The sequence below is a fragment of the Trichechus manatus genome, unplaced genomic scaffold (assembly GCF_000243295.1).
Source record: "Trichechus manatus latirostris isolate Lorelei unplaced genomic scaffold, TriManLat1.0 scaffold00155, whole genome shotgun sequence".
In the NCBI taxonomy this organism is placed as follows: Eukaryota; Metazoa; Chordata; class Mammalia; order Sirenia; family Trichechidae; genus Trichechus; species Trichechus manatus.
The window spans coordinates 6,475,739-6,490,601 of NW_004444091.1; positions in this window are offsets into that span (position 1 = coordinate 6,475,739).

Genomic DNA, 14,863 nt, shown 5'->3' on the forward strand with positions numbered 1-14,863 from the left:
TCACAACATGGATGAATCCGGAAGGCATTATGCTGAGTGAAATCAGTCAGTTGCAAGAGACAAATATTGTATGAGACTACTATTACAAGAACTCAAGAAAAGTTTTAAACACAGAAGAAAACATTCTTTGATGATTATGAGAGTGGGGAGGGAAGGAGAGGGGAATTCACTAACTAGATAGTAGACTAGATAGTAGGTGAAGGGAAGGACAACAGATAATACAGGTAAAGTCAGCACAACTGGACTGAACCAAAAGCTAAGAACTTTCCTGAATACAACCAAACATTTCAAAGGACAGAGTAGCTGGGGCTGGAGTCTGGGGACCATGGTTTTGGGGGACAGCTAGGTCAACTGGCATAATAAATTTTATTAAGAAAATGTTCTGCATCCCACTTTGGTGAGTGGCATCTGGGGTCTTAAAAGTTTATGAGTGGCCATCTAAGATGCATCAATTTGTCCCAACCCACTTGGAGCAATGGAGAATGAAGAACACCAAAGACACAAGGAAATTATTAGCCCAAGAGACAAAAGGGCCACAAAAACCAGAGACTGCAACAGCCTAAGACCAGAAGAACTAGACGGCGCCCAGTTACCACCAATGACAGCCCTGACAGAAAACACAACAGACAGTCCCTGACAGAGCAGGAGAAAACTGTAGTGTAGAACTCAAATTCACGTAAAAACACCAGACTGAGACTGGAGGAACCTTTGAAGCCATGGTCACCAGATGCTCTGTTAACCAAGAACTAAAACCATTCATGAAGTCCACTATTCAGACAAAGATTAGACTGGACTATAAAACATAAAATAATACTTGGGAAGAGTGTGCTTCTTAGTTGAAGCAGATACACTAGACTAAATGTGTGGCTCCTTTCCTGAGGCAAGATGAGAAGACAGGGACAGGAGCTGGTTGAACGGACACAGGAAACCCAAGATGGAAAGGGGCAGTATGCTGTCACTTTATAGAGATTGCAACTAGAGTCACATAACAATATGTGTATAAATTTTTGTATGAGGAATTAACTTGAGCTGTAAAATTTCACCTAAAGCACAATAAAAAAGGAGTATAAAACTGAATTCATAATGGAAAATATAAATAAATGTGATAAATTCAAAACATAAAAAAATTAAAAAATATTTCATTGTGAAAAAATGCTAACCATAGTCTGAGACTTCAGTGAGTCATAATATTTTTGCTGGTGAAGGGTCTTGCCTCAACGTTGATGGCTGCTGACTCATCAGGGTGGTGGTTGATGAAGTTTGGGGTGGCTGTGGAAATTTCTTAAAATAAGACAATGAAGTTTGCTGCATTGATTGACTGTTCCTTTCATGAAAGATTTCTGTGTAGCATCTGATGCTATTCGATAGCATTTTACCCACAATAGAACTTCTTTCAAAATAGGAGTCCATCTTCTCAATCCCTGCCACTGCTTTATCAACTAAGTTTATGTAATATTTTAAATCCTTTGTTGTCATTTCAACAATATTCACAGTATCTTCACCAGGAGTAGATTCCATCTCAAGAAACCACTTTCTTTGCTCAACCATAGGAAGCAGCTCATTATCCATTAAAGTTTTATCATGAGATTGCCGAAATCCAGTCACAATTTCAGTCTTCACTTTTAATTCTAGTTCTCTTGCTATTTCCACCACATCTGCAGTTACTTCCTCCACTAAGTTTTGAAGCCTTTAAAGTTATCCACGAGGGTTGGAATCAACTTGTTAATGGTCATACTCCTGTTAAAGGTCATATTTTGACCTCCTCCCATGAATCATGAATGTTCTTAAAGGCATCAAGAACTGTGAATACTTTCCAGAAGGTTTTCAATGTACTTTGCCCAGATCCCTCAGAGGAATCACTATCTATGGAAGCTATAGCCTTATGAAATGTATTTATTAAATAATAAGACTTAAAATTAGAAATTACTCCTTGGTCCATGGACTGCAGAATGGATGTTGTGTTAGCAAGCATGAATACAACAGTAATCTCCTTGTACATTTCCATCAGAGCTGTTGAGTGACCAGGTGAATGAATTGTCAATGAGCAGTAATATTTTGAAAGGAATCTTTTTTTCTGAGCAGTTCATCTCAACAGTGGGCTTAAAATATTCAGTAAACCATGTTGTAGAAAGATGTACTGTCATTCAGGCTTTGTTGTTCCATTTATAGAGCACAGGCAGAATAGATATAGCAAAATTCTAGGATTTTCAGAATGATAAATGAGCACTGATTTCAACTTAAAATCACTAGCTGCATTAGCCCCTTACAAAAGAATCAGCCTATCCTTTGAAGCTTTGAAGCCAGGCATTTACTTCTCCTCTCTTTCTATGAAAGTCCTAGATGACATCTTCTTCCAATATAAGGCTGTTTCGTCTACATTGAAAATCTGTTGTTTAGTGTAGCAACCTTCATCAAGTATCTTAGTTAGATCTTCTGGATAAGTTGCTGCTGCTTCACGCTGCACTTTTATGTTATGGAGGCAGCTTCTTTCCTTAAATCTCATGAACTAATCTCTGCTAGCTTCAAACATATCTTCTGCAGCTCCCTCACTTCTGTCAGCCTTCATATAATTGAAGAGAGTTAGGTCCTTGTTCTGAATTAGCCTTTGGGGCTATCTTGGCTTTCAACATGCTTTGCTCACTAAGGTTAATCATTCCTACTTTTGATTTAAAGTGAGAGTGACACTCTCTCCCTTTCACTTAAACTCTTAGAGGCCATTGTAGGGTTATTAATTGGCCTAATTTCAATATTGTTATATTTCAAGGAATAGTGAGGCCTGAGGAGGAGAGAGAGGGAGGAATAACAAGTCAGTGGAGCAGTCAGAACACACACAACAATCAAATAAAGTTCCTCGTCTCATATGGGTGCAGTTCGTGGCTCCCCAAAACAATTACAATAGTAACATCAAAGATCGCTGATCACAGATCACCATAACAGATATAATAATAATGAAAAAGTTTGAAATATTGAAAGAATTACCAAAATGTGACACAGAGACATGAAGTGAGCGTGTGCTGTTGGAAAAATTGCACCAACAGCTTGCCACAAACCTTCATTTAGTAAAAAATATAATATCTGCAAAGCACAATAAAGCGAGGTGCAATAAAATGAGGGATGCCTGTATTTTGTTGCCTTCTAGAGCCTTCTAAATACCAATTATAGTAGGCTTCCCTCTTGTTCTGATTAGTCCAGGAGCCGTTAGCCTCTAGTTTACTGTGCAGAAAAACCGGTTTAGTAAGCTCAAAATTTCCCCAGATCTTCTAAATTTTTCTAAGTAAGTATATGCCAGTGCTCAGTATACTCAACAGTACTGGGGCCATAATTCTTAACCACATGAGTGGCAGGAGTCTCGGAGGGAGGTCCACTATGGTCTTTGGAGGCAGCATTGCCCATCTTACCAAGTAACAGCACATGCTAACAAAAGAAAGGTGCACTGAGTCAAATGTGCACTTAGAGTAACAAAGAGGTCATAAAGTTAGTTATAAATTTGGCCACTAGATGGCACAAAATGGGTAAACCAGAGATAGAAAACTTCCAAAAACTCATTCAGATCATGAACAGAAACAAAGACAACAACATGAGTTCAAGAGACAGACGGGGAACTTTGGTATTCCCAGGGTCTGATGAAAACTTAACAGGGGATTCTGCTGTGGGGTTGGGCTATGTTTTGCTTAAATTAATGTGTTCCTTTTGTTGCATGGGCATTTGCTTGTGACTGGCAGACAGTCTAGTGTTCTGGTCCATCCCATGTCCAGTTTATCCTAACTCAGGAGTCTTTAACTGCTTCACACCCTATTGACATTTACTGGCTAACCTGAGCCCCAAATTCATTTGTGGTTTACGACACCTGGGAGAGTCTTGAAACAGCCTCACCAAGTTTACTCTGGCAAATGAACTCATTCAAAACATTTAAGGAAATAAACAGAAAACAAAAGCAGCACACTACACGTTAGTACCAAAAGGAAAAATAAGCTTAGGTTTCTCTTAGACAATTCTTATGCCTGTAGATGGCAATCTTGACTCAAAAATCAGAAACTTCTTAATTTTTTTCAGAAAAAAAGACTTAGTTTTTTCTTAGACAATTCTTATGCCAGCAGATGGCAATGTTGACCCAAAAATCAAATTGTAAGGAGACCCTCCCCCCCAATTCAAATTGCGCAGGAAAAGGAGCAGAAATGAAGGCAACAAAGAGAAAGCTGTAAAGTCACTCATCTCAATCTTGGGGACTAGGTCCAGAAGAGCTTACCAGAGGAAGTTTCTGAGGGTCCATAAAATAGGATGAGCACAATGGGCTCTAGGTGGCACCAAAAGCTTTCATGTGCTCAGCTCCCTTGGACGTGCCAAGGACAAGACGTCTTTGGATTCTGCCAGCGATGCAAAAGAACCCCCTAGAGAAAAGACTCTCAGGCTCTGTTAAAGCAAAATGAAAGGATTTATTGAAAGCTCAAGAGGCATTCGAATGAGGAGACGTGAAACCTCAGCAAGTGAAGCCCACAAATCTAAGGTGGAACTGTGATGCAGCCCAGTTATAGGGCAAAATCGGGAAGTACAATCCACAGTAATCTAATTGGTAGACAATGAGGTAAGAGAATCAAAGACAGAACACTGAGAAGCAGTGCTTTGGATGTCATTGGTTACATTATTATGGCTGGCTTTTAGAGGTTGGATACAGAGCATAATTTTACAGAGCGTAATTGCAGAAGTTAGTGCTGAGGAGAAGTCGTTAGATGTTCATAGGATAATTACAAAGCATATGTTCTGAGAACAGATTGTTAAAATATTGTGAGGACATCCTACGCAATGGGTTCAATTACCATTTGAGTCAAGATCCTCCAGGTACATTGTTTAGCTTATCCACAAAGAGAAACATTTCCTTAGTGATAGGGTTGTTTTCTTGGTAATAGAGTTGGCTCCTTAGTGATAGAGTTGGATGTATGTAGAAGATTAACAGCCTGTTAGCAAGAAGCATAAGTTAAGATGGGATATGAAACTGGACTCTGTATTAGCCATTTTACTTTGATCAAGTGTCCTATAACTTTGGGAGCTCCATGGCACTTCCTTTTAAACTTACTTAATTTCAGTTCTACTAGTAGCTGAACATTTAAGACACACCGTCCATCTTAATATCAACGTATCTCTAGTCATTTTAATTGATTGAAGCTAGTTCTCTTGTAAATTTCTCAGAAAGGGCTTAGGGGAAAAATATTCTGAGTTCTTGCATGTTGCTAAGTTTTTATCTGTGCCATTTATACTTGAAATTCAGTTGTGCTGGATATAAATGTGCTTGGATCACGTTTTCTATCCTTGAGTATATTAAATACATTACTCCACTTTCTTCCACTCTTGCTATCAAAAAAAGTATGATTGTAATGTAATTTTCTTTCCCTTTTTTTCCTGCCTGGATGACTATGCCCACTCCTTACTTATTGACATGTTTAGGTTCCAAAGACCAAGTTGTTATGCAAAAATCATTGCTGTGTGAAAATGGATGATGACCACATCTGATCAGAAAAATGGAGGACGACTACATCATTACATAACTGCCAAATTATGTCATTACAAAACTGCCAAATCACTGAGATTGATGGCCCAGCCTAGCTGACAAATAACCTTAACCGTCATAGCTGGCGTTATTCTCACCTTACACCTCGGCATTTGTTACTGCCAAATGTACATGGTTAATGAGCAAAATAGTCAGATAGTAGATTTTTACTATTTTCATAAATGCAAAGTATCAGATAACAAGATAGTTTATAAGTGTTTTCTTTTTTTAAGTCTATATATTTTACTGGAATATGTCTTGGTGCAGGTCATTCTGGACCAATATTTTCAGACATGTTGTATGCTCTTTCTATATTTCAAAACATTCTGTTTCTTGCCCTCATTTTTCTTTTGAGAATTTGACCTTGATATTTCACTGTTGCTCATTTATATGTGAAGTATGTTTTCTGTTCTCTTGCTCTGGATTTCTTCTTCAAGGATTTCTATTATCTGTTTGTTGGAGATATATATATATATATATACAGCTGATCTTTAATATTTCACACTTTGTAATCTTTTTCAGTCCTTTGGTAGTAAAAACAGTTAATGTGCTCAGCTGCTAACTGAAAGGTTGGCAGTTCTAGTCCACCCAGAGGCATCTAGGAAGAAATATCTGGCAATGTACATCTGAAAAATCAGTCATTGAAGACTCTATGGAGTACAGTTCTACGCTTACACATAATAAGTTGCCATTAGGTGGAATTGACTCAACAGTAACTGCTTTTAAAATCTTTTTCATATTTTTATTTCATTTTGATTATTTAAATTTCTCTTCTTTTCCGTTTCTATTTATCTTAAGATAATTCTTCCTTCTCCTTCAGTTTCATTTCAAAAATTAGTTTTATTTCTAAATATTGGGTTCTGTTACCTTGTTTCTGAATTTTCTAATTCAATTTTTTTTTTTTTTTAAATCCTGTATGACTGGCTCACTTAAAAATAGTAGGCAAGAGTTGTGATAAATTTTGTGATTGTATTTTTCTGGAATTTTTTTTTTTTTTTTCTGTAAGGAGGTTATTCTCTTTCATACCCTCATTTTTCTTTTGAGAACTTTGACCTTGATACTTCACTGATGCTCGTTTATATGTGATGTTAGTTTTTCTAAACTTTTAGGAAGATACCTGGATCAGGATAACTTTTCTGATATTAGAGATGTATCTTTTCTATTGTTTTCATATAAAAAATGGCGACTTATTTTTTGAGATTTCCTTCCTCTATTATCCTTCCTCACTATTATCTGCAAATTCCTTTCCTTTTTCTTTATTATTCTTGTTTTGCTTAATTTTAATTTCACTCCTGGTCATTTTTTCTTAACATAAGACCTTATTCTGAAAGGGAAATGTAACCATTAAGGTTGTGTGTCAACTTGGCTGGGCCATGATTCTCAGTGGTTTGACAGTTATTATATAGTTTGGCAGTCAAATAACGATGCAATCACCTCCATGATGAGATCTGCTGTAATTAGCCAATCAGTTGAAAGAGACTTTCCTTGGGCGTGTGTCCTGCATCGAAAGTAAGTGGACTCCAGGCAGGGCTTGCCGGTTTTTGCTCACTCTAGATCCTGCAGCTGGCTTCTGTTCATCTGACCTCTGGTTGTTGGGGCTTGAGCTAGCAGCTTACCTGCGGTCTTGCCTGCCAATCATGGGATTTGTTGGTCTTCACAGCCTGTGAGCGAGAGCCCTGCTGTCTGACCTGCTGATCTTGAGTTTGCCAGCCCCTGCAGCTACGTGAATCAGAAGTCTCCAGCCTGACCTATGGATTTGGGATGTTCCAGCCTCTACAATCGTGTGAGCCATTTCCTTGATATAAATCTCTTTATATTGATATTTCTGTGCTTTACTGGTTTTGCTTCTCTAGAGAACACAGCCTAATGCATAAAACTTTGCTGGTTAGCTTGAGAATTCAAGAATCCTAGATTGTTCCAACCCATTTCAGAACTTACTTTTAGGAAGATGAGTCCTTTGCATTTACCAGCTTTTGGAATAGACAAAACCTTTTCCAGTTTTAGCTGCTATTCTCAGGTTGGCCCACCATGTTTTCTATTGAATAACTATTAACTATTTTGGGAGTCTACTTTTCTCAGGTCTGCTAGGTACCTCATCTTTCCTCTGTAATTCCTCCCTGACATAAGTTGATAATTTATGTCAATGATTCTCAACGAGGGAAATTTTGCCTTCCATGGCATAGTCGGCAATGCCTAGAGGTCTTTTTGTTTGTTACAACACAAAAGATGGAAGTGCCATTGACATTTAATGGGTAGAGGCCAGGGTTGCTCTTAAATATGTTACATTGCACAAGACAGTGCCCCTCCCCCAAACAAAGAATTATATGGCTCCAAAATGCCAACAGTACCAAGATTGAAAAAACATTTCTTAGGTCTATTGACTAAATTATTTGTATGCTGGGATTTATGGGGACATCTTTTCACCCAAATTTTTTTTTAATAAAATTTTCTGTGGGTTTTTAAAAAATGCTTTGATGATTTTTGTCTTTTTATATGGTGATTTGTTGGGATTAAAATGCCATACATCACTATTACTGTTGCATATTACCAAACTATATTGGTATTTTAAAGAGATTTTTCTAGCAGCAAAGGAAAATGGTTTGGAAAGAAAAATATTTGGACACTTAAAAACTGTTTACAAGTCTATTCCAAAAACTGATGTGAGAAAAAAATAGTGATTTGAATTTTGTTATTGGCAGTGGGATAGGGAGAAAGGGACAGAATTTGGACTGGGAAAATAGAAGTAATAGGACTGGGAGACTACTGACGGGTGAAGAACGTGTAAGGTAAATGAAGGAGTCTGGTGTCACTATCTGGTTTCTGACTTGGTAGATGGTGGTGTCAGTAGCAAATACTGGGGTAACAGGAGAATGACCCTCTTAGAAAAAAGATAATTCAGTTTTAACAAGTTGATTTGAAGGTCTTGAAGTGCATTTAGGTAAAAATGGCCAATGAGAACTTGACTCCTATGTTTGAATTTTTCTCAAGAGAAATGGAGATACAGAATTGGGAATTCCCAGAATACTGGTGATATTTGAAACAAATTTATGGTGAAATCATTGGGGAGATGTATAGTAGGAGAAAAGAAGACAAAGGTCAGAATACTGAGGAAGACACCATGAAAGGATTGGAGGTTGGATAAAGGAAAAACCCCTATGAAGAAACCCAAGAGAGAGTGCATAATGAAATGTAGAAAACCCAGAGAAAATGATGTCTTGGGAGGAGAGTATTGAAAATAAGAAAGAGGAAACATGTATAAATATTATATAGAAAGTCAAAGGAAGAGACAGGAGAAAATGGAAGAAAGAATAACCTTTAAAAAAGGCAAGGGGGAGGTTGCAGGCCATAGTTCTATGTTCTATTCTATTAAGAACATGATGCAAGGATAGGGATAAGCATGCTTAAATTTTTGGGCATGTGAAGAGATTGAGAAAATGTGTTCCTGAGGTCTTCTATTTGTTTTGTGATACAGAGAGTTGGACGATCTCTTGAGATAGGTGGGCTGGGGTACCTTAGGATTTTTAGGGGAAACAGTGAGAATTTGTAATCGTTCCCAGGAGAAATAGGAGAGGGACTATGTAGAAAGACACATGGTCTGAATAAAATACTTTCTGTAGTGTTGCAAATGTGAGTGGCTATCTGGCAGATGTTATGGAGATTCTACAGTTTTGTGGTTATGTCCACAGCATGTGATCTCCTGGCATAGAATATTTAATAATCAGATCAGTCCATAAACTTTGTAATTTATGAGCAATATAATTATCTTTCTTCTTCTTTTTTTTTCTTTGGTATTTTCACACTTGAAATGTCCCTTTCCCCTAGTCTGAGTCGCTGGTTGGACTGTTATTATATGCAGACTACCTTGATATTTTGTTCCTGTTTGGGGCTGTCTCTCAAGAAGACAACAATTGGTTAGACTTTTTTCAAATAAAAGTGAGGCTCTGGCTTTAATCCTCTATGTTGCTCTGACCTTTGTTCTGCTTCCTGGGCACAGCTGGCCTCCTGGTCATCACACAATCTGGGGAAGTAGGTGGAGGGATCAGGAAATATTTCTTAACAATTCTGAAGTCTTTCTGGCCATTTTTTAAGTTTTCTGAGTTGGCAGCATCATGTTTTTATGTGACTATTAAATCATTTATTTTAAGGAGATGACTGGCGTTGTTGCTGGACTTCATGGATGTTTTTCTTATTTGGTTTTGGACAGGTGCATACTTATCCATCAGTTCCTTTAGAATTTATTCAAGTTGGAAATAAATTCGTATTATATTTTACATTGAATTCTGCTTCTTGCCAAGTTATATATACTCAAATGATGAGGCATACACTTCCAAAATACAGGTGTCTCTAACAGGCAAGCCTCTTTCCTGACAGAATGAAGCCAGAATTTAAGTAGAGAGAACTCTCAACATTCTAGCCTAGTTTCAGGAAAATGTCCCAGACTGTGTCCCCACTTATATCTCACTGAGTGCACCATTTCCCAATTTACTCATTTTGTGACCTTTAGCTTTGACTCCCTCTCACAGCCTTGTGTTTTTGCCTTAGGTATGTAACTTTTCCTATTTGACCTTTAACATTCTCACAGACATGTGTTGATCCCAATTCTCCTTCTCCTTCTGTTTCTAATATGTCAAGTCAATGGTTGCATCAACCCTATGAAGCCCTTGTCCCTAAAAACAAGTCCAACACTTCCAGGTGCATACCAGCCCTCAACCACACAGTTAGGGTCCAATAAGATCATTGAGATTTTAGAGTTCAACTCATTCAAATAGATGAAGAAATAGATGAATGGACTTGTCTAGTTATGAATAGAGCCAGTATTAGAATCCACATTTCCTAATTCTAGTACTGTGTTCTTTCCACCACGCAACACTGCTACCAATTTTTAGAAAAGGCATCTTACTCTAGATTACTTATTGGAAATTAATTGCTTTCTCTGATTTAATAAAGTGAAATGAGTAAAACATGCAACAGGAAGAAGCCTGAATAAGGCAGGAGGCCAAGTCATTCTCTGGGAGGCCTGCCGAGAGGGACTCAGCCATTTTACCATGTATAAAAATACACCTGCTAATTTTGAAAATTTATAAAGGGAAAAAAAAGACTTGTGGAAAGTGACTGAACTCACACTACGGAATCAGTGCCAGATTTTGTTTTTGATATCTGAAGATTTAACGTAAGTTACAAAATTATAAATGTGATTCATTGGATCATAAAATAAAATTCTAGGTGCTCCTCACTAAAACTGGTGAGAACTTCTTTAACATGTATGGTTTGAAAAAAATCTCAAATCTTATCTGGATATATTTATTTTGTGTGTTGATTACATTGTTCTGGTCACAGCCCATTACTGACACCTTTGTGTTTTGTTTGTTTTTCCCTTTCCCTCACCAAGTCCATGCTGGATAAGGTAAGTTCTTATTCAAACCCTTACTGCTTTGAATAAAAAATCTGTATTTGGACCTGTAAGTGTTGAGACCATAGGTTTTGCCTATCACTAATGTGTTCTACAAAATGCTGGCTGCCTGCCCTGCCTTTCGAGCCCCATGCATTCTATTGATCTAGCTGGCTTCTATTGAAATTGCCTTTAAACCTAGTGATTTGCCGCAAATCTGTGTTCTCTGCATAGTCAACTTTTTATGGCCCTATGACATACTAGCCTAATACTAATTGGGATTTGAGAAGAAAATGAATTTTCCATTGGACAGAAACATTCAAAATTTCACAATACCATTAAAATTATCCCCTCCGTCTCCTTCAGTCTCTCCTCCTTCTCTAGAAAATTATCATTTAACCATCTCATGTTTTGTATTGTACAGGCTACCAAAATTTTTGTTTCTAATTTTAAGAGGTCTGCTCACTAGAGACCACACAAAAGCCTAGAGAGAGAATAAAAGCCCATTGCCATTGAGTCAATTATGACTCATAGCGACTCCCAATCGGACAGAGTAGAACCACCCCATAGGGTTTCCAAGGAGCAGCTGGGGGATTTGAACTGCTTCCAGTAGTAAAGAGGGCACTACTAATCCATGGTGTGAGGTGGCAGTACAAATACACAAAATATCACCACCAATAGATCAGGTATTGGTGAAAGACGAGGCTCAAGGTAATTGCATGTGTGATACCTTTCTATAATTTTGTCATAATGAGAAGTATAGGAGACTTTCGGGCAACATGATGTTATAGACGGAACCACCACGCCATCCCTCCACAGCAAAGATCCAAAAAATTAACTGAAACAGAGAAAAAGTCAATCCTGAAACCCTAAGCATCAAATGAAGAGATAAGGAACTCAGCCAAGCACTGAATGGAGTAAGAAACTGACAGCGAGCAGAGAGTGAGGAGAGATACGTGCAGAGGACCCCTATCAGATAACACAGCATGTATCCACCATCTTGGATTCCTATTGGAGATCAGCGAACAGGGTGTACAAGAAAGCAGCTTCACAGAGCTTCCAGAAAGAGACAGAATAACTGGTAACCAGCGATATATGTTTTCCCACCCACTACACTTCTTTACTCCCACTCAGCCTCCTCTGCTTCCTGCAGCCACAATCTCTTGGCCAGGAAGCACTGGCTTCACTACAGTGCCACTTGTGTTCCACCCGCCTGCACTGGCCAGCTCCCTGAGTGTCATTTGTTGTCTGTTGGTGTTGCTTTTTTCCGTTTCTTTTGATTTCTTCCATATCTCTCACAACCTCCCCCTCCTTTCTCGCAAATACCTGGCACTGTGTGCCATCTTTGCTTCTTCCTGAAAGGCTTTGAAATGCCACTCAAATGTGAAACTGCTTCCCATCCTGTGTTGCCATGCTGGTGGTATCCCAGGGCTTTTATTTGTCTGTTTGTTTTGATTTGTTTGTTTTCTTTTTCTTTTCTCAAATTAAGAGACCGTTCTAACTGGGCAGTACTGCATGGCTTGGGGCCTACTCCTTAAGTTTGCACAGACACGCAGTGGGATCCCTGAGGACATTTCTTTTTTCTTGTTTTTTTTTTTGTTTGTTTGTTTTTTGTTTCTCTTTTTTGGAGTTTTTTGTTTGTTTGTTTTCTTTTCTTTTCTCTCTTTGTCCCTTTTGGTCTTTCTTCATTTCTCAGTTGCTCGTCTCTCTATACTTACCTTCTTTTCCTGTCCCCTGAATACCTGGTGCTGAGTGACACCTCTACCCCTTCTAGCCAGGCTGTACTTCAATGTCTGGGAGGAACTTCTCCAGTCCTAGAAGCCACACTGGTGGTACCCTGGGGGCGTTTCTTTTTTCTTTTCTTCTACTTTTTATTTATTCATTTTTCCTTTTACTCTTTTTCTTTTCCTTTTTCTTCTTTTACTTTTCGTTTTTCTCCATTTCTCAATCTGTTATCTCTTCACTCCAATGGCAAGCTCCCTTAGCACGTTTTTTTTTGGTTGTTTATATGTTCTTGGCTCCTGTTCCTCTCTCCTCTCTCTCATACACATCTCAACTCCACACATCACAATCTCCACCCTCCTTCCTACCTACCTTCATTGTATGCTGAACATCACACCTCCAAGCAGCACAGGACACAGCCTACTGGAACCTGCCTTAAACTGATTCCTGGCCTGCCCTGTTGGCCCTAATACCTGTCACAAACAACCCATCCCAGCAACTCCCCTTCAGCTGGACCTGCCCTGCTGTACCATAACTGAGCAACTGCCCTGTCTATTGGAGAAGGAGTTGAAAAGTATCATGCCCACAGATGAGCAAACAACAAAGAATGCACTGCCCTCCTGCTCAGAAATAACCAAATAAAACAAAAAAGCAGGATGAAACAAACCAATCTACAATTAATAAAGGAGGAAAATAACTACTTAATGCCCAGAAGACAGGAGATAATATCAAAACATTTACAAAAACAGGACAGGATGGTTCCAGTAGACATCCAAAATAAAACACCAGATGAGTTTTCAGTAGAAGAAAAGGTACTAGAACTACTTGATAGGGAATTCAAATCTCTGATACTCAGAATTATCCAAGAGTTGAAGCAAAAAGCAGACAAAAATGAGGAAAAACATAGATAAATTCATGGAAAGGGCAGACAAATTCATGGGAAAATACAGACAAAAAAATGGAAGAATTCAGGAAAATAATGCAGGAACAAAATGTCAAAATAAATTCACAACTAGAAATCATACAAAAACAACAATTAGATATCCAAAAGATAAACAACAAGATTTCAGAAATGGGCAGTGTCCTAGAAGGGCAAAGGAGCAGGTTTGAAATGGTGGAAGACAGGATCAGTGAAATTGAAGACAAACACTTGGATACAACTCTGAGGAAAAATCAGAAAAAAGAATGAAGAATAATGAAGAAATTCTGAGAATTATGCAGGATAAATTCAAAAGGAAAAATCTGTGAGTGATCGGAGTTCCAGAATAGGAGGAGAAAACAGAAAACACAGAGAGGATCACTGAAGAACTGCTGATACAAAACTTCCCCAATATCATGAAAGATGAAAAGCTGACCATCCAAGAAGCTCAACGAACCCCATATAGGATAGACACCAAAAGAAAATCACCAAGGCATATCATAATTACACTCAGTAAAACCAGAGACAAACAAAGAATTCAGAGAGCATCTCAAGAAAATCAAAAAGTCACATACAGAGGAGAAACAGTAAGACTAGGCTCAGATTATCCGGCAGAAACCATGCAGGCAAGAAGGCAATGGGATGACATATATAAAACCTTGAAAGAAGAAAATTGCCAGTCAAGAATAATACACCCATCAAAACTCTCATTCAAATATGATGTTGAAATTAGGACAATTCCAGATAAACAGAAATTAAGGGACTATGTAAAAACCAAACAAATTTACAAGAATTATTAAAGGGAGCTCTTCAATCTGAGAACAAACATCAGACCACAGGCTGAATCTAGGATTCAGGATCATACCAGCAAGATACCAACCTAGGAAATGAACTTTTAAGGACTATCCAAAATCAAGAGAATTACAACAGGGAACCAGAGAGATGAATCTCTAAATGACAACAATATCAGAACAATAAAAGAGGGAATAAACGGTGTAGGTATAGAACTTCTAATGGAGAGGAAGGCAAGACGATACCAAGTAATACTAGACTGGTTCAAACCTAGAAAGATAAGGGTAAATTTCATGGTAACCACAAAGAAAGTTAACAAAAGTAGGCATCAAAATCAAGAGGGAAAACATAAAGTCTCATTAAAAATAAAACTTACAGAAACAAAAGAAATGAAAAAATAATCCACAAACAAAAGGAATTCAACACAGGAGAGTAAGAGGAACAAAGAAAACATCAACATCACAAAAAAAGCACTACAAAATGACAGCAATAAACTCAC